This window comes from Periplaneta americana, chromosome 4, assembly GCF_040183065.1.
Source record: "Periplaneta americana isolate PAMFEO1 chromosome 4, P.americana_PAMFEO1_priV1, whole genome shotgun sequence".
NCBI classification, from domain to species: Eukaryota; Metazoa; Arthropoda; class Insecta; order Blattodea; family Blattidae; genus Periplaneta; species Periplaneta americana.
The window spans coordinates 53,378,007-53,400,129 of NC_091120.1; the positions used below are offsets into that span (position 1 = coordinate 53,378,007).

A 22,123-nucleotide genomic window follows, 5' to 3' on the forward strand; every position below is an offset into this window, starting at 1 on the left:
CTATACTCGGAAACACTGTTGCCCCCTTCCATTACAGGAGTTTGATGTTACTAGTGCAATATGTAAACAAATCATTTTACTAGGTATAGAAGGAGAGAAAAGTAGTGCATCCATTTATGTTGTAGGGAAATACGATATTACGTTTTTCAGTTTGATGATCACTTTTACGGAATTTATCAAAATACAGTAGAGTAGTAGCATTTTTTTTTTCAAAAACACAACTTTTCAGGCGGATATGTTCGTTATGTAATGTCTACTTTATTTAGCATATTAATTACCTATTGGTGTTAACATACAATATAGAGAGTGCATTTAAATTGAGGTGGTCATAAGTAAAGGGCTGTAAGTGCACTTAAGTTAATTTTGAGAAAATGGGGTTTAAATGTTTAAGCTTTCGTAAAATCGGTGAAATTTTTATTTAAATTTTAATGTGTGATGCGATTAAAATATCCCTTTGCCAATAAAATTTTAGATAATTTAGCTTACACTGGATGCACTTAACTCATGTTATTACAAATGTCACTAGCATTCCTTTGCTTCTAGCCACCTCAATTCAAAATAAGCTAATCTGAATTTTTAAACAAGTTGCTGAAAATGGTTGCTGTTCATTACAATGCAGACTTCAATTCTTTACGCGTATTATTAAAAACATTTTGAAGCATATTCTCTGAAATTGAATTTATCGTTTCTTGAATATAATTTTTAGTACGATATTATTAATATAGGTTCTTCCTTCTATAGAAAACGCAACCATATTTATGAAACACACTATACACTGCAGTGTTTACTTCACTGCTTTAAGACTTCGAATGCAACAGCGGCCGTAAGTTTGTGTGTCTGACGGGAGCAAGGACATTAGTGAAGGGGTGAGAGCGAAGTACATTCAGAAATACAGGTACAATAAAAATGCAAGTAAAAATAAAATGATGTCCCTGTATAACACAGTATTCCATAAAAAAAAGCTTGTATGTTGGTAATGCATCTTCCACTAAAAAGAAAAGTAATGGCAGTGTCTCCGCAAATTATTTAACAAGTTGTCCTGTGCCCTGTTAGTTCGAGAGTTATAGATTGAATATTTTATCTGAAACACCTGATATATGAATAAATATGGCATAGCATCCTGTGTTATATGGGACGTCTAAGTCGCTGACGTTCCTTGAACTGCATAGCGGGTTCGAAACTTTCTAAGGACAATGATATTTACAAGTTGACATTGCGATGTTCTGTGTAAACTTAGGTGAAGGTCCTCTATCATGTTGATCCGAAACAATGAGTTCCTCCATGTATCCGTCTAATATTAGATAAAAAGCAGCTAGAAGCTAAACCGCGACAGGGATATGATAATCCTAGTTATACTGTACATAATTTACAAGAAACATGACCTTGTAGACATACTCTAACTTTCAGTATTACAACATAAACGTTAGTTTCCAAGTTTAAGAAGGGTTAGAAGTGTAAATATTAAACATTATTCGGTGTTGTAGTAGTATTTTTCATATACACTTGCAACATATGACACACTCATTTAGGGAAAAGGTGCTATCAGGTTCCACAAGTCGGTAGGGAGTCCAGTAGCTGGCCTTGATTGCTAATTTTGACTCGGCGGGACACCACACCTGCAGGAAATGAGACAATGTGCAAGAAAATCTATTGTAGCCATTGGCTTGTTGTTTGGCCAAAAAAATTATGAGCAACTTTCAAAATAGAAGGAAGTAATGTCATACTAAATCCGTTGTACACCTATGAAGTTTCTGAAACAATTCAAGGACGTTACAACTAAAATCAGTGTAACGAAACTGTAATATTACAGCAGTACCCAGTTCTACATGGGGATACGGACTCGAGGTCGTGTTCGGTCCTGGATTCGAATCCCGAATGGATTGAGTGCCCGGTTGGATTGTTTAAGTTTTTTGCAGCTATAAGGCGAACGCCAGATATTCCATTGCGAATTCTTGACCTCATAACCTCGCAGTTGGAATACAGCGTCGTTAAATGTCAGATTGAAAAGTCCCACTTGGCAGCCAAGCCTGGGTACCAACAAAGTAACAATAAAAATTACAAAACTGGCCGAAATAAAATTTCTTGGAAATGTTACGGATTAATTAAAACCTGAAAAATCCTAAAAACGTTTTGAGAATTGATGTAGGCTATGTAAACAAAGTGAGACCGTTAGCTACACACAGGTGATCCGATGTATCCGTATGTTCATTATTACTTCAACAATAGTATCATTACCATTGTATATTTACTTAGAAAATTTATTCTTTCATACTTAGCGCTCTTGAAATTGTCAGTTCTGATTAAGGCCGGTAAAAGGATTGGATATACCTACTTTCTCTTCCTGCTAATTAGCCCCTGTTTTGACGTGACTTGAGTAAGGTCTGGTCTGGAGATCTTGGTGACTAATGCACGTGACCACCGCGGCCGAACCATTGTTCGGAGAATAGAAATTTAGATTATGTGTCACCTGACAGCTAAAATATACAGGGATTCCGTCATGTTGGAAAAACATTACCATACTTGTAGTCAAGGGAACTACAAACAGCTGTTTCCCTACAACCATTATGAACGGTGCTGTCCTCAGATGGTGATCATGTACTATTCGTTTGTACGTTGTCACATTTTATGTGTAACAGGAAAGAGACGTCATGCAGTGATGAGATAATGTATACGAAATAGTATTGCTGTCGGACTATGTAACAGGAGGGAGAGATATTTACCGAACAAACAGAAGTACAGGACGGGTATCATATGAGGGGAGTATTGTCAAAAAAAATTAAAGCATAGGACGAGTGTATCTCATACGAAAAAAGTATCGTAAAATTTAATAATATAATTCAGTGCAATGGAGTATTATATTAGTATGATTTAATCACCATAATCCTCTAGTTAAAATTAAATATAATATAAAATTAATAAAATAATAATCCACAAAATAAAGACGCAGTTACAGAATCTATATTTCAGACTGTCAGTTTAATATCTGCTTTGCCATTTAAATAACGTGTGTTAGAAGATTTAAATCTACAAAATGATTCAGGAGAAATAGTAAACATTTTGAGTGGAAGTAGTATAGACTATTCTTGGTAAACGAAAGTTCACATAATCATGTCCAATTTTCAATGAGTGTGGAAATACAGTTATTTTAGTATTATGCATAACAAGCCTTGTAAGTCGGCAAAATGAAAAGACAAGATTTGATAATTACATGTATTGCTTATTTACATAATATCAATATATTTCAAAAGTTCAATGCACTTTTTCGCTCTGTTGACAATAGAAAGTGCTGCTCTTCTGATACCGTCTTGTTTTTTTATGAGGGCAGCACTATTCATAATGCGAACAACTAATTCGTTCCTTGTGTTTATTTTGATTTTGTATACTTCGCCTTTCATCCAACCCCACAGAAAAAACTACATGGGTAAAGTCTGGAGACCTTGGTGACCACGTAATTGATATGTCATCTGACAGCTAAAATATACAGAGGTTCTATCATGTTGGAAAAACTGGTGTTCCATGGTCCAAGTAAAATTTCTTGCCTGTCTGTCTTATATATGATGAATAAAGCCTGCTGTTGGATCACACTGTTTATAGGCCTACTTGAAGCTAATAAGTCAATTTTTTTATTTAGTGTTTAAACATCATGTCTCCGATGAAATCCGCCACTTATAGGAAAAGTGTTTGTTTATGATTCTATTTGAAAAAAAAAAACGTTGACCTATCTTAGTATGTTCCAAACGCCCGTAAAGGTTACACGGCGTTAAATAAAATAGTTCATGAAGGAAGGGAAGATAAGTAGAGACATAATAAATGTTAAAATGTTATGTTTTATTTGATGACGCTCGCAACTGCTGAGGTTATATCAGTGTCGCCGGATGTGCCGGAATTTTGTCCCACTGTAGTTCTTTTACATGCCAGTAAATCTACTGACATGAGTCTTTCGCATTTAAGCACACTTAAGTGCCATCGACCTGGTCCGGGATCGAATCCGCAACCTCGGGCATAGAAGGCCAGCGGTATACTGATTTCGCCAACCAGACCGACGACACAATAAACAATTATAATAATTTATAATATAAATAATAATAATTTATTTGAACGATCATAATGGTACACTTTTGGTTCGCACTCCCGATGAAGCAAAAGCTCGTGGCCGGGAGTGGAGTTTATATTGAACAATGAAAAAGTAATATTACAAGTTTAAGCCTATACTCAAATAATTATTTAATTGTTTAATTTATATAATCAAATATATGTAAGCAAAAGTAAAGTGATGATATCAATAAGAAATACAATTAAATTATATCAAATATATGTAAGCAAAAGAAAGTGATGAATATCAAAATAATAATACAAGAAATAATAATACAAAAAATACAATGAAATTATATCAGGTAAAACATAAAAGATTCGGTTAACTAGAAAGTTCAAATAATGAAGTGTAATGAAAAATATTAAATAATACAATTGTAAAATAAATGCAAAATATTATGCAATAATATAATGGAATAATAATTATTATATACATAAATGATACTTTAGTTTTAAATGATTTATTGAATTTTGAAAGATTGAAAGATTCCTAACTTAGAAAAATATTTGTTTTTTTTTTTTTTCAAAAATTTCATGTAAAGAAAAAATGAAAAATAACAAAAGTGAACATATACATATAAATAGGATACTAATCAGTGTTTAAAATCAGTTGAACTGCTTGCTTTTTAAATAATTTATTATTGGAAGTTGCTAATTTTGAATGTTTTTTAATGAAGTTATTTTACAATCTCGGGCCGAAATTAGAGGCATGCCTTAGTCCTGCTTCAGAATTGCATTTGGGTTCAAACAATACATATTAAAATTCGACAAAATTTCATCGACTAATTTTCTACTTCAATTCTTGAAGAGAGAGAAATCTAGAGAAGACTAAGTGTGAATCGTAAAGAATGGATAAAGTTTCTGTGGAAGGCCAGAGCCCATAAAACGTTGTCCTCTCTCGAATAAATGAGACAATATTTCCCCACTGTCCTTTTGGGAAACAAACTCTATTTATTTAGATTTATAGTTTTATACGCTGCCTTGTCACAAAATAGGAATTTCATAAAAATAGTGATGATCGAACACACGACTAACTACACAATCTAGCTATAAAATCACTATGTTTCGACATACAGCAGCGATTGACCTTTTCTACACGTCTTTAACATATCCGATATGTGAAGAAAACAAGCATTAAAAATAAAATTAAACGAGTTATTTAAGTAAATTAATTGTGTGTTCAACGCGGGTGTCATGTTGGAAATATCATGAAGACAGCTTTACGTCCAAGTAAACTAGTCCGCTTCCCGAGTCCTTCGTTATAAATTTAATCCGAAGTCTCCTCCCACCCACCCGCCAACTGCAGCTATACGGTATCGAAACTCCGTTAAATTCCTATCAGCGCGTCGCATTAAACGCCCCACACAATCCCCGAGGCGGATAGGCAGCACACAATACCCTGTTGTACGCAGTGTGGCGTGCTTTCTATTGTGAAGGGATTACACTGTCATTATACGCACTTCAGCAGGCCTGCGGTTCACAGACGGCACTTGGAGCATTTTGTAGAGTGGAGTTAGGTAACAGTACAAGAGAGGCAGTTGGTCAGTTATTCACACAGTCATTCAATTGTTTCTCTGCTCAAATTTTCAACGTTTCAGCTAACCACTTCAAACAAATTAGAATATGTAACACCTACGTTTGTGTACATGGAGTATTTCTTGTGCGGAAGATCATAACAAGCAGCAATTTCTATTGTTGCTGCATTATGTGAATTGGAATAAACGTATGAGGATCCTGAAGAAAATTGGTATGGATTTGAAATATAGGAGCCTATTCAGTAATCTTTATATGAAACGAGTCACAGTTAGAATAGAAGAAGGGTGCTAGAGGGAAGTGGAATAGGAAGAGGATTACGACAAGGATGTCCTTTATCACCTATCCTGTTCAACAGCTACTTGGAGGATTTAGTGAAGAACTTTTTTCAGAACATGGAAAGAGTGATAGTAGGAGGAAGAAGAATAAAGTTCATAAAATTTGCTGATGATATGGCGTTGTTAGCAGAAGAGAAGACGATACTAAGGGATATGCTACTGGAGCTAAATGACAGCCGTGAGCAGTATGTGATGAAGATAAATGTATATAAGACGAAGACCATGGTTGTCGAAAGAAAAATACAAACTACCGGTACAAACTGTGTGTGTTTCGTGGTGAACAAACAGTTGTTTTTTCATAGCGTTGCTCCCTACATAGTCTGTTGTGTACATGTGCCGCTCTTGCAAGCATATACTTCAGCATTCAGTTAACTTGCATCCACAGTATTTCCCTCAATCGGTCCCGCTATGTCTGATAATGACTAATAAGTGGAATAAACATATAGGCCTATTTTCCTTATGTAATGAGAGCTCAGTTCGTCATCGTCATCATCATCATGAACGAATTTAGGTTAGGGGCCATTAAGGTCAATTCCCAATGATTACAAAATGATCCTGATCTTTCCAAAACTGTCCCGGTCTTTCCAGAAAAATAAAGAAGGTAAAAGTGCGAATTCGAAATGAGGTAGTAGAGCAAGTGGAGAGCTTCAAATACTTGGAGTGTACTATAAACAGTAACATGAGCTGCTACCAGGAAGTCAAAAGGAGGATAGCAATGGCAAAGGAAACTTTTAACAGAAAAGGATCATATTCTGCCAATAGGTAATTCCACATTAAATAATCACAATTTTAACTGGATTTCTGTGAGATTATGGTAAAGGATGGCATCCCGTTCTTTAAACTACGTACAAAATCTCCACTTTAAGGCCTTTACTGAAAAATACACAACTAAAAAGTTGCCAATCTATGTAACATTAAGGCAAAATTATTTTAAAATATGTTACGATAGCATATTGCAAATAAGACAGATGTATTTAGGTTATTTTCATTTTTAATATATTATTTATTTAATTTTCTATAAGTGTTTTTATGTAAACCATCGTTCCTTGCAAACAGTTTTATGTTCAATAGACGACCAACATAGTTGTATAATATTAAAACTCAAAGATCCGTGCCTGATTCTGAACTACAAGGTCATCACACATTCAGCAGTAAACAGCGCTCCTTGAGTTTTGATGTTTCTGTATACCTTCATCTTCTGCTACTAGCAACGAAGCCTCAGTGTATACTCCGTGTTGCAGTCAACTTAACTCATCGGTCCCCAAGATGCTAAGTCTGTCATTACTAGACTTCGTTGAATTGCCACACGCAGCATGCAATCTGGTTGCCGACGTACGGTAGTATAGAGGTGGTGAGCGATCACCCGGTCTCGTAGTAGCAGCAGTTCATGCTAAGAGTTGTGACCGGTCCAAATAGACGAAGCAGCTACAGCTAATGTATACCTATGTAAGCACTTGTTTTTGCATTACTGTGGTTGGAATAGTCAAAGCTTAACATATGTTCAGTGCAGACAACAATTCAATCAAACATGCTGTAATATAATATTTCAGAATCGAAGATACTATTCTGTTCATTGATTCTAATAATTTTCAAATCGTGTCCAAAAGCATCACCCTGTTAGAATCGTCTAAACTACAACTCTCAGAAGCCCTTAATATTGTGAATAAAACATCACAAACCGTTATCCAAAATAACATTTCACTAATTTCAGAAAAAGTTAAATGTAAATTGAGAAATGTTATTGCTAAAAATTCTGCCTATTCACAACTTCGTATTATAAATGATGTATTATCAGGTCACGACAAGACGTCTGAAGTTTGTGTACTAAACAGTAGATACTTCCTGTTCTTCAAATATGCACCTATTACATAGTATGATGTTAAACGTACATTTTTCTTCACTGCAATGCACATATTCAAGGATAATATATCTTACATTTAAGAGTTAATACATCTCACTATAAATAATTGTGCATTTACATGTTTATTGTTTAGATATTTTCTATTCCATAATCATTCATTATATTTCTTCAATGCAGGATACAGGTTTTATTGTAACCGCAGTATACTGCTCAGTGTTTACATCAGAGGCATACTCCATCCGTTTTACGCTCCCTTCTCATACAGTCTATACCGCGTGCGCAATAAACCTACGATTCTTGTGGCAATTCTACGAAGTCTAGTCATTACCAATAGCCTTCGTATGCAGAACCTTCCGCTTTCTCCTGTTTGTAAGCTACACGCCAATGTTAGCGATTAGAAAGTGTACTAATGCTAGTTGGATTGTCCATCAGTCTTTGTTATCACTTATAAATAATTTTAACTTTATTTGAAAAACGTAAATTCTCTTTATAAAAAGTATGTAAGGCATAATTATTATTGTAGCTAAAAATTAGCTATGTTGGCAATACTGGCCAATGCTCTGCAGTTTAGTGGAATCGTTACGGAAGCTGCCGGGACTACACAACGGCGCGGCGGTTCTGTACTGCCCGCTAGGGGACGGGTATTAAATTGTGCCGCCTATTGTCAGCTTGCCGGTGTAATGACAGGGGCCGCGGGTTGCGACACCCTCAAAGAGCGGGGGAATTCGCTTTCAGGTGCCGATGACCGACAACTCTGATCTCACACCACATCGGCGGTTTATACATGACTAAGGATTCATAAATAACACGCAACTGCTAGGCTATTTTATTCGCTTACTTTCCTCATAAGTTATAGAAAAACGTGTGTGTTCTTTCTGTATATGTCTACTTGAAGTAATATGAAACGTTAACATTATGACAATCTGAACACTGATCAAAGACTCCTGTGCTTTATATCTAATATTCATTGTCTAAGGAGTAAACTTAAGATTAAGAGGAAGAGAATGGCTAGAAAAGGGTTATGATTTGTGGGAAGGAAATTACAGAGAACAAAAAGAAAATGAAAATAATGGTTAACGTGAGAAGAAAGACGAATGAAGAAGAACAAGTCGAAAATTACTAAGAATACTAGAACGAGGGCCGTATTTAGGTATAGTGGCGCCCCTAAGCAGTGCTAAAATTTGCCGCCGCCCCCAACTACTACAAACAGTTTATGAGCAGCTATTACTCAGGTCATGTTTAGTTTAAATTAGTTTTAAATGAAATGTTACAATTCAGAAAACAATAAATTACTGGAATCAAAATAGCCTACATGCTTCTTTGTGAATTATAGAGATTTCCTTCGCACTTTCTTCACAGAGGTCCACACCTGTGGAGTAACGGTTAGCACGTCTAGCCGCGAAACCAGTGGCCCGGGTTCGATTCCCGGTCGGGGCAATTTACCTGGTTGAGGTTTATTCCGGGGGTTTCCCTCAACTCAATATGAGCAAATGCTGGGTGACTTTCGGTGTTGGACCCCGGAGTCATTTCACCGTATTTATCACCTTCATCTCATTCAGACGCAAAATAACCTAAGATGTTGATAAAGCGTCGTAAAATAACCTACTAAAATAAAAAAAAATCTTCACAGAGAAAACATTGATGATGTTAAATTGATCTGACGAAGCGTATCAGACTCGTAGTAAAGAAACATAAATTCAAACATTCATTGTTGAAACAAAACTGATTTCTGAAAGGCAGGCTGTGGTTTATTTTTAAGCATTGATTTTGTTGGCGACATAATTATTACGAATATTTCTTACTTCGAAAGGAAGTAAAAAGCATAGGCGAAGTCATGAAGGGTATGGGGGGAGCACTGATCCCTCAAACTTGTCTGAACTTTTTTTTTTGTTAACATTAGAAAATACTGAATTCAAAAGACTTTTCTTGCTTCTCTGCCTTCTTTGGCCATTTCCATGAACTCCCACTATAGCCAACACAGGAAAAAAACCACGATTGAAATTATCAATCAATTAACAAAGTTTACTGTGCTATTTATGGTAACATGTAACATTTTTATATTAAAATGCTATATATAGTCTTCTGGATTATGCCGACTATTTTAACATACAAAAATTGACTTTCTATGGAAAATAATTTTATTATATACAGGACTAGTTGACATGGAATGACTCGGAAGAAAGAGAAGAGAGGACAAAGAAGATGACGAAGAGAGGACGGGGCGAATAAAAGATCGGTGGTTGAGAAAATAACCTAATATGAGTAGACTGTGGTGAAGAGAATGATTTAAAGAAAAGGGTAGTGAAGAAAAAAATATCAGGGAGAAAGATGAGAAGAAAAAGACAGCGAAAAAGTGGCTGTAGAAAAAAAAAGATGGTGACAAAGAAAAAGGTTAGAGAATAAGATTATGAAGCGGAAGTGGCAAGTTATTTTCTTTTTAAGATAAAAATAAAAATAACGTCACATAGGTGAAGTAATTTTGCATCTGTAATAATAAGTAAATGCTGGAAGAATGCACAAAATTGCAAAAATATGTTATAACATTCTGTCGTCGAGTTCAGTACACAAGTTGAATATTGTAACATGAATAACGTAACGGATTAAGTAAAAAGATAACATTAAATCTTAATGAAATAATAAATAATATTCATAGGAATTAGTAAAATTTCCCTTTCCATTCTTTGACACTAGTATTTCGTACATTATCTTTCTTAAAATAGGACCTTCATCTCTCCTTTTTTCACTCGCGTGAAATGAAGTGATGAATATTCTTCATTAAACTGTCAAAGTTCATCAGCGCTTAATGTGCTATGAAACACAACCCAAGTTTCGTTTTTGTCCCTCAACTTCTGTGGGGTAACGGGAGACATTCGGCGTTTAATGCGTCAACCAACGCGTTTGGATTCGGTTACATTAGCTTTCAGCTACTGAGATTAATCAGTCTGAATGATGTACTGTTATGACAACAGCGATGGAGATGTTCTTCTGTCATAGACACTGAAACGAATCACGTACGTTCCTGCACCCGACATCTATGAACCCACTCTGGAAACTTCTTTATGACTTATGGCTCACAGTGAATTTTAATTTGTCAGAATTTGCACTTTGCTGTGAAATTATCTAAATATATTAACATTGCTACATAAAAATATCAAGTGGAGTATAATAATTTTATTTGATATTTTTATTTCTTACGGATAGATGTGCAAATACAATGATTTTAGTGACTGCAATACTTACTGAAAAAAAAACAACATTAAATCACTTTTTAAAGAGATATTCACTGATTGTTAACAAAATCATGTTAGACAGTATAAACTTAAATCTAGCAGGAATACAATAAAGAACTGATATTATTATTATTATTATTATTATTATTATTATTATTATTATTATTATAGAGACTGGATTAATCTTGCTCAGAATAGGGACCAATGGCGGGGTTATGTGAGGGCGGCATTGAACCTCCAGGTTCCTTAAAAGCCAGTAAGTAAGTAAGTAAGTGTAAGTAAGTAAGTAAGTAAGTATTATTATTATTATTATTATTATTATTATTATTATGACCTAATACTGTAGGCCTACTTGTGACGATGATGATGCTTTTTATGATGGTTATGATAATGGCTAATGGCTAAAACAGTAATAATAAACATGAGAAAAATACAGTAAAAATGCAACCAATTATCAAATCCAAATAATATAATATAACATCATTGAACAGAATACAGTGTAATACTTTAAGGAGCTAAACATGGACGATACCTTAAACGCATTTTAAAAATCTAAACAATGGATACTTGTTGCATTATACAATGATTTTAATCAATATTTGCATTTAGTTAATATTTATGCATTAAGTAGGTTATCTTGTAAATATTTCGGTAACTTATACGTACATGTATATGTTTCGGTTCTTTTACATGTTTCGGTATCTTGTAAGATCTTCGGCGTCTTCTACGCTTCGATGCCTTGCAAACGCTTCCCCGTTATGTAAACGTTTCCGCGTCTTTCAAATGTTTCGGTACCTTGTAAACGTTTCGGTGTCTTGTAATCGTTTCGGTATCTCATAATTGCTTCGGTATCTCGTATACGTTTCGATGTCTCGTAATTGTTTCCGTGTCTTGAAAACGTTTGGACTTCTTGTAAACTATTCGGGATCTTGTAAGCGTTTTAATCGTTTCGGTGTCTTGTAAACGTTTCGGTGTCCTGTAGTCCTAATCATTTCGGTGTCTTGTAATCGTTTCGGTGTCTTGTAATCGTTTTGTTACCTCATAAACGTTGCGGTGTCTTGTAAACGTTTCGTTATCCCGTAAAAATTTTGGTGTCTCATAAACGTTTCGTTGTCTTGAAAATGTTTTGGTATCTTGTAAAAGTTTCTGTGTCTTGTAATCGTTTCGGTACCTCGTAAACGTTACGGTGTTTTGTAAACGTTTTGGTGTCCCGTAAAAATTTCGGTGTCTCATAAACGTTTCGTTGTCTTGAAAATGTTTTAGTGTCTTGAAAACGTACCTTGTACATGCTTTCGTTAGCTTTTAAATGTGTTGTATCTTGTAAATGTTTCAGTATTTTGCTAATGTTTTGGTATCTTGTAAATGTTTCGGTGACTTGTAAATGTTTTAGGATTTTATAATATTTTCAGTGTCTCCTAAATTTTTAGTTTAATTACCAAAATATCTTGTATATATAAAAAATAGTAATTCCAATATGTACTGTGCACGTTTTAGTAGTGTGTGAAAACATAATAGTAATAAAGAACTGAAGAAATACCTACACAGGCTCTAAGTATAACTAAGGAGCAAGAAATGCAGAAAGCTGACGTGTAGGTTATCATTTACTGGGCATTATCTGAACGCGCAGATGACAGGAGGGTGGAGTCGCAAGAGGAAGACGCTAAGTGTGTATTTCTGTTAACTCTTCCCATTATAACCCCTCTTCCCTGTTCTTTTTGCGTCTTCATATTCATATGAACTATTTATGAGTGAATTTTTTTTGCTATTATTTTCATAACTTTCATATCTAGAAGAGGGACGAGCTCTTGCAGCTGTTTTGAGTGTGGATGTAGTGACACACGTCGAGAAGTGCGCAGTTCTTGTCTGACACATCCCGCGGTCGCTCCAATATTTCACACAAATCCACTCCCAGGTAGCCTGTCACGTCATAAACCCAACGAGATTACTCCACAACATATGGACACCTCTTTACAGTTTCTCGTCCTCTACTGTGACTCAAATGGTAGAGGTTCAGGCTACAAATCAAGTTCGATTAGTAGCACGGTAATGAAGGACATAATTATCTAGTGGTTAAAAGTTTTGAATTTTTACATCTTGCTGTGTAGAAAGTGCAACGTTTCGGAGCTAGATAACAGCCATGTCTTTAGTCTCGCAAGTTCTGAATTCTAGCATAGGCTACGTCGGTAAGCTGCTGCTGCTGCTAATAATAATAATAATAATAATAATAATAATAATAATAATAATAATAATAATAATAATAATAATAATAATAGAAAATGTAAGAAAACATGCTATTAGAAAATAACGAAAGAAATAAAAAATACGAATCCTATAAACAGGCTATTAAAATTTTTCAATCAAATAAAAATGTTATAATAATTGATCGTGAATTTAAACTAATAATAATTTTCTATTGAATAAAATAAATTATATTATTTATAATAAAATAAAAACCTAGAAACTGCTTCCATTCCTAAAAATATTGCAGAGGAAAATTAAGTTCTCAGAATCTGCTTATAAGTAAAATTATATAATATATCGGATTTAATAAATAAAATCATCTCTCCGGGTGACCACAAGGATCCAGAAAACAGTTTACAATGAAATAATAAAAATGCAGTTCTAATTGTGACTTCATGAAGCACCCAATGAGTTTTTCCACACATTTTGCACGGCACGATTTTACTATCACTAGTAATGGCATCGGCAATTGAAATCCAATCTTTAAACTTGGAGTTGACCAGTTGGTATAACGCTGGCCTTCTATGCCTGGGGTTGCGGGTTCGATCCCGGTCCAGGTCGATGGTATTTAAGTGTGCTTAAATGCGACAGGCTCATATCAGTAGATTTACTGGCATGTAAAAGAACTCCTGCGCGACAAAATTCCGGCAGGCCGGCGACGCTGATATAACCTCGACAGTTGCGAGCGTCGTTAAATAAAACATAACATGAACAATTTCAAGGGAAAAATTGTTCCGGGGCCGGATATCGATCACGGAACAATTTTTCCCTTGAAATTGTTCAAATCTGCTTTACAGGAAGCTTTACCTGAAAGATTAAATTTGCAAAACATAACATTTTTTTCAACTTGGATGCAACTGGCGCCATAGCACTAACTAGCTAGCAGTATCACCTGATGTCAGAATAAACTTCTCAAGATAACTGAAAGAACTACTGTTTTCTTTCATAAAAACTGATTGGGATTGTTTGTGTCAAACGGTCATACCCACAGGGTAATTTTCACTCTGTTCTTCACTGCGGTAGCTGTACAATGACCCATCCTTCGCATTGGTATTTGTTCCTACTTTATCATTACCTCTTAAGGGATACACAAGCTGTTAACATGACAAAGGGATGTCCATTTTTTGACAGAATACGTTTTATTATTTTCATTTATTAAATAATTTTTATGCATTAGAGACGAAGGGACAAGCCTTATAAAGAATGTTCAAAGATAGATCTATAACTTATGAATTAAGTCGAGGGAAAAATTGGCGAAATAAATGTGTATTCTTTCAAAATGTATAATATATACTAAACTATTCATTATGCACCAAAATATGTACTGTAACTTAAAACTTTGGAATAATGATATCTTTGGTGTGATTCGCCAACATTTTAGTTTTTCTTATAATATGAAGTTTTATCTTCCCTGGAAGAGTTAAGACCATCAGGCCTTCTCTTCCACTCAACCAGGATCAAATCACATACAGAAAAATACATACCGATATACAAATATTAACTTAAAAAATAAATAATAATAATAATATTAATAATAATAATATTAATAACAATAATAATAAAGTAAAAAAGAGAGATTGAATACGTATACACAATCAGTATTAACTTAAAAATAATAATAAAAAAATAAATATAATAAAAAAAGAGAAATTGAATACATAATCACAAAACGGAAAATACATTCTAGTATACAAGTATTAACTTAAAAAAAGAATTAATACATATGAATATAATCTCACAACTAAAGAAATAGTACATTTAGTATGATCAGCATAGCACGGGTTACATTGAGACAATGACAATTACCTAGATATTAATGTTAATGGAAAAATACAGTAACGACTGTCTAAAATAATAATAAATAAAAATTATACCTAAAAAAACTAGTTCTGTGCATTTAACATATTTCTAAATAACCTAATTTTAAACAACTGAAGACTAAGACTAGGTACATATATATGGACAGAACACGTAATTACATAAATTACGGGCTATAGTTGTAATACTACAATGAGGCCTTTCCTATATTAGTACACTGTACAGAAACAAACGAAATACTGTGAGCTTGAGCGCTGCAATTGTAACAAAACAATCAGCCCATCTCAAAAAGGAGCTCCTCTAGCTTCTTCCGCGTGGGCAATACAGCCCACACTTAATACCTGGCACTTTACAAGTAGCAAGGCCCACCTACAACGTAAGAAAAAGAAGATGCGTCCCAGCCAACCTGTTCCGAAGAACACGCAAAGCTTTCAACAAATGAGTCCAGTGTTGGAAAGCGGACAGGCTATATCAATATCGGGCGCGGATATCGCCATATTTTATATAAAAAATTAACCCGCCATCGTGACAACATAATCTTTCTTACATATCAGAATCTCTGCACGAGTGTTTTGAAAACGGTCGGTTCGTATTAATAGATAAATTCCTTCGTGACTAAACGCATGTCATAAGACACGCACGCAAAAAAAAGAAAGTAGGATGTATCAAAAACCTCTCATATCGGTAACAAATGACGGGCTTGTGGCGCTGCGTGTTGTGTCTTCACGGCTACTGGGATCTCCTGCCTGACAGCGCGCATTCATATGGGGAGCACATGTCAAAATTATTATTCTGCTTCCAGAGAAATGTAATGGGAAGATAAGTTATTGCACTCCGTACGTATATTCTCTGCCATTCGTTCTTCACCCCTTCTACTTCCTTTACATCTGCTTACTGTTTCAAGATAATGTTATTAAATATGGGACCTTTAACAATTTTAGCTAGTGACATTAATTATAAGTATCTGATGCAACACGTTTTCAGGATATATCGTCTCAGCAGATTATCTTAAGCACATATATATATTTATTATGTATCTTTTGTACGATATAAAATATAGGCCTAACTATATCGGCGCCGGTTATATAAACTTAATTCCAAGGATAACAACTTAAAATTAAATAAAAAAAATCGGGATGGGCTGTATTGGAGGCACAGCTGTAACCAGAGTTGCCAGACGTCCTGGATTTCCTAGAATTATTCTGGATTTCAATGTATTTGCTATATCCTGGATTGATTTATATTTGTCCCGGAATGCCAAAAGGATTGAAATAATATAACTGTTTGTTCATTTCTATAAAACTACGTATTTATTTTTAAAATGCCTTATTAATTTTATCAAGATCCTGTCCATTCTAGGATGAACATAATCGTCAGTACTGACTGATAGTATTGAAATAAAAATAATTCTATAACATGAAGAGTCCACTGCAAGAATGATGGATGTCACTTGGAATACATTTTGCAGGAGACGCAGTTGAAAGTTTGAAATGCTTAGCGCTCTTAGCTTAACTGAGATTTTCCGATCATTACTGGACAATGACTATCAGTGTTAATGCCATATAACTCTGTATGTACATTCTGTATGTCTTAAGCTATGCATTGACAGTCTTGGTTCATTTTCGACAAGAAAGTGACATCCATCATTCTTGCAGTGGACTCTTCATATGTATTATATATTATACTGTATCTTTATTCTTTACTCTCTTTGGAAGTTGATTTATAATTGACAGGATTTAAACGCTGGATAATGCATGTTTCTGTATAGATTAGGCTGTAATATGACACAATTTTTCCAGATTTCATCAGTAATTCAAAGAAAATTGCATAAGCTAGCAGAAACGTTACAAAATTAAAAATGTTTAGAGCCTATGGGCCGTATTCATAGACATTTTTAGCGCGGGTTTCCGGTGGATGATCAGCGTTTTTCATATTCATAAACCAGTGTTGGCGATAGGATATGATATGAATTCTGTACTAGTAACCAGTGGATAGCCGGGGCTAGCTTAGTACGCTCGTAGCGCGTGCTGCGAAATGTCTATGAATAGCACCCTATATAATTAGTTGAAATACATAAACGCATAAAATCAGTTACACTACAAACTGAATTATTTCAAAAGTGTAGTCATGTTAAGGTACGCAATATCATCTCCTGTTCTGGATTACTGACAAGAGAATCTGGCAACCCTGGCTGCAACTTTTATACGTGAATGCGTCTTTCGGGATGTGATGTTGAATACAAGGGATATAAGAATGAAGAAATGCACTCACGTTTAGTAGTGAAGTATAATTTTATTTATAACAGGTCGCCATATTGTAAACATGTCGATTGCTCTATCGTTTGCTATCCGTTGCTTATACGATTGATCCCATTTAACGTTTTTTATGTTCTTTGGTTTGCCACTTTCCTTAGTAATTTTAGTGACCTGTTTCATGCTATCTCCCGCGCCGTAGCTGTAGGTTCAAGGCGTCATGCCTGGGGCCAGCGTTACAGAACGGGAGCTGTTCCGATCTTCATGTGGAAAATTTTTGTCATGAAATCTCGGTCACTGTATGGGACTGGTGCCCACCCAGTATCGTGATGAATTTGGGGAGCTACAGTGAGTAGGAAAATTCTGTTTCGCAAGCCAGCTATAACAGCTGCGAGAATCGTAGTAGATACTAACCTACGTTACCTCCCTATTGCTTGGATAACCGTTCAACTCGGCTGAGACATGTGGCCGTGAAGTCAGCAGTCGTCTGGTAAGCCTTGGCCCTCAGTGGGGTACCGTGTAAAGGATTTGTTTTTACTGTTCCCTGGTATACAATTCACAAGGTCTATAAATTTTGATTTATATTACCTAGCAGTAGTAGAAGAAGAAGTAATAATAGTAGCAGCAGTAATAGTAAAAGTAATGGGTAGTAGTAGTAGTAGTAGTAGTAGCAGCAGCAGCAGCAGCAGCAGAAGCAATAGAAGCAATACATTAGTAAATAGTTTAGTAGTAATAGTAGCGGTAGTAATAGTATGTAGTAGTAGAGGGTAGTAGTAATAGTAGATGTAGCAGTATAATCAATAGTAACAGTAGTAGTTGTAGTAGAAGCAATAGTAACAGTAAGTAATTTTAAGATAACTTAGCCTATATGGATCACATGAGGAAACAAAGAGGAAGGCAGAAAATAGGAAAGACTGGAGAAAGCTGGGTTTGCAGTGAAAGACCTGCCCTTGGGCACAGCACTAAATGAATGAATGAATTACCTAATTTATTTAAAAAAATTAAGACTGTTTTCAGTAATTATACCGGCGACTGACGAGGATTTTCCGTCCCTTACGGAGCTTATTTCCGAAGACATTCTGAGCAAAAAATATCGTATAAACATTTGTCCTAATCTCAATATTTTCAGAATTACACTAATTTGTAGTTGTTTGAGTGTTAAGGGTAAAAGAATAGGCTATTACAGATAAAGAATGAACTATTCAGGGTATCATTTCTTTAATTTGCTAGTATTGTGAAGCTAAAAATGTGTTGTGAATTCCACAGTCGCTTCGTACAGATTTCTTTTTTTCGATTTTTTACTACAAAATTACATTTACTTACACATTTATTACAACAATTTTTACAAATCACGTCACTCTTGTAAATTTTTTTAAGACTATACATTAGGATGCATAATTAAACTGTAAAGAAGCATGTTCCTAAAGTCGTATGATTTGTAACAATTTTTGTGATAAGTATGTAAGAATGATGTCATTTTTAGTTAAAAATTGAAAAATAAAATCTGTACAAAGCAATTACCAACTCATTTTTAGCTTCAGAACACTAGCCAATTAAAGAAATGACACTTCTGGATAGTTCAATCTTTAATTCCTAATATTTTTTTACCCTTAAAACTAAAGAAAAATAGTATTTTTCTAACAACTCAAATTAATGTAACTTCGAAAATATTGAGATTAGGACAAATGTTTATATGACACTTATAATGTCTTCGGAAATATGCTTCGTAAGTGACGGTAAATCCTCGTGAATCACCCTGTACTATTAGCCTTTGAGCATGCGCACTGTTTCTTACATATTGCAGTAATAGATAAATTGGTAAATAGTTTAATACATATGAAATAAAATAACTAATAATCTCGTAATTTGTATTTTGAATAACTTATATTAAGACTTTAGTGAAGTTCCGGATGAAAAGACTTCACACGAAACAGACCATCCTGCATTCGAACCATACACAGCCATATTGGTGCTAGAGCACGTCTTCAGGTGACGTATTCCATATTTATTGTTATTTCTATCTATACGGTCCATTTGCGGAAATGGAAGCTGCTGCAACCCTCTCTCCTGTTTTATTCTTTCCTTCTAAACATAATTTTCTACCTCTGAACTCCCCCCTAGCATTACTCCTCCTACTTCCTTTGCCCTAAGAAATATGTAGACTATGGTGTAAGACATGTGAAGGCTGTGTAAAAAAAAACATGATCCCCACTTTCGCATCGTAGTCATTTGTCTTCCCCTACTGTTTTATTTATTCAATAGCTATAAAAGATCAGTGGAAATTGATCAGTTTGAGACAAACATGAAGTAAATTTTATTTGAAATAGGCAGATGTATTAAATAAGGACGTTGGTGTAATATAATCTTAACGGAGTAGTAGTGGCGTCAGTAGTAGTAGTAGTAGTAGTAGTAGTAGTAGTAGTAGTAGCAGTAGCAGATCCCTAATAGTAGTAATAGTATAAGCAGTAGTAATAGTAGATGTAGTAGTAGAACCGATAGTAACAGTAGTAGTTTTAGTAGAAGCAATAGTAGTAGTAGTAGTAGTAGTATCAATAGTAACAGTAGTAGCAGTAGAAACAATAGTAACTAGTAGTAGTAGTAGTAGTAGTAGTAGTAGAAGCAATAGTACTAGCAGCAGTAGTAGTTATTGTAGTAGTAGTAGTAGTAGTTTTTTTAGTTGGTTATTTAACGACGCTGTATCAACTACGAGATTATTTAGCGTCGATGAGATTGGTGATAGTGAGATGGTATTTAGCGAGATGAGGCCGAGGATTCGCCATAGATTACCTGACATTCACTTTACGGTTGGAGAAAATCTCGGAAAAAATCCAACCAGGTAATCAGCACAAGTGGGGATCGAACCCACGGCCGAGCGCAACTTCAGACAGGCAGGCAAGCAAGCGCCTTAACCGACTGAGCCACGCCAGTGGCTTGGTAGTAGTAGTAGAAGAAGCAACAGTAGTAGTAGTAGTAGTAGTGGAAGCAATAGTAGTATCAACAGTAATAGCAAAAGAAGTAGTAGTAGTAGCAATATTAGTAGCAGCAGTAGTAGTAAAAGTAGTAGTAGAAGTAATAGTAGTAGCAGCAGCAGTAGTAGTAGTAGTAGTAGTAGTAGTAAAAGTAGTAGTAGTAGTAGTAGTAGTAGTAGTAGTAGTAGAATCAATATTAGTATGCAGCAGTAATAGTAAAAGTAGTAATAGTAGAAGAAGCAATAGTAATAGCAACAGTAACAGTAAAACAGAGGTGGTAGTAGTAGTAAAAGAAATAGTAGTAGTAGTACTAGTAGTAGAATAGTAGTAGCAGCAGTAATAGTAAAAGTAGTAGTAGTAGTAGTAGTAGAAGCAATAGTAGTAGCAGTAATAGTAAAAGTAGTAGTAATAATAGTAGTAGAAGAATAATAGTAGCAGCAGTAGTAGTAGCAGTAGTAATAAACTCATTAATAAACTAACGAAACTGTTATCTTAATTGCAGGAATTATTTCAGATTCAGTTCATAAAAATTTCAAAATAATTCTGGTAGGTAGTAGACATAACGGAGGCCTCACTGCAAAATTCTGTAATACGGCATAATAAATTTGTATCTTATAGCATTTTTGAGGGTTGAATTCACATTTGAATTGGCTTTAGTCTATGTTGTGACCCTGTGTCGTGCTAATCCCTCATCCAAGGAGGCCCGCAATGTGTGATTGTGTATAATATAGATTCACAAAAAATATATTCCCTCCGCTACACCACATAAGCTTGTAAAACGGTAAAATAGGAAAAGAAGAATTGGAATTAACATTAATTGTAATGATAATTTATGAATGTGTTGAACAAACTTGAAATATTTTCCTATTTCAACCACCACCACCACCACCACCACCACCACCACCACCACCACCACCGCCGCCGCCGCCGCCGCCACCACCACCACCACCACCACCACCACCACCACCACCACCACCACCACCATCTATGTGAAGCGCAGCTTTGATTGTCCTCTCCCTTGCATTTTACTCCTCTGAAGCTCTTTCCCTTGCAACTTTTGAAAAAAATAACCTCCTTTCATCAAAACTGAAGATATCCTCAGGATCGTACCTTTTCAACACTTCTTTTGGCTAATTTGCACGTCAAGAATCAGCAACATCAATGGGAGCAGACTCCCCTCTCCCCTACTGTCATTTTGAAGACGATGCCATGGCTTTTCTTGAAGCTGTACCATATGACTGTTTGTTCACGTGTTTTATCAATCACTATAACGAGATACATGTAGGTCTATAGACTATAAAAAAAGTAGGAAATGTGCCTGGATCATGAAAAATTACTGCATTATCCAGGTTTATCTTTATATTGGTCTTCGTTATACGAACGTTTGACTGTATTATATTAAAATGAAATATTACAATAGAAGTAGTGTAACATTTTCCACTTTCGTTATGTTCTATTGCATTTTAAATCATTCAAATTAAGTTCGGTTGAATAATTATTCATTATAACGAACACACTGCTTCCCAAGTTAACACGTAACACAACTGTGTAGTTACAGAAGCCGATCCACCTAATTATTCGATCGAAAGATTTCAACATCCCACTCGAGAATGTATCTGTAAGGTATAAGCTTTTTTGAACTCGACAAACATTTCATCATTTAAATGTATTTAAATGTTTCGTGATTTGAAACACTTTGTAACACGTCCCGTCCTAATAGTCAATTTCAAAGAGCCACTTAAGCTCCGATTATGGGAATCCAGACTACAGATCTCGTGTAGTGAACCCG

At 35.0% G+C, this 22,123-nt stretch overlaps 1 protein-coding gene across 7 annotated transcripts in view; it reads right to left on the bottom strand.

The window, feature by feature from the left end:
• Positions 1 to 22,123, bottom strand: part of LOC138697814 (transcription factor SOX-5-like) — a 970,705-nt gene that overhangs the window by 636,928 nt on the left and 311,654 nt on the right. The window lies entirely within an intron of this gene.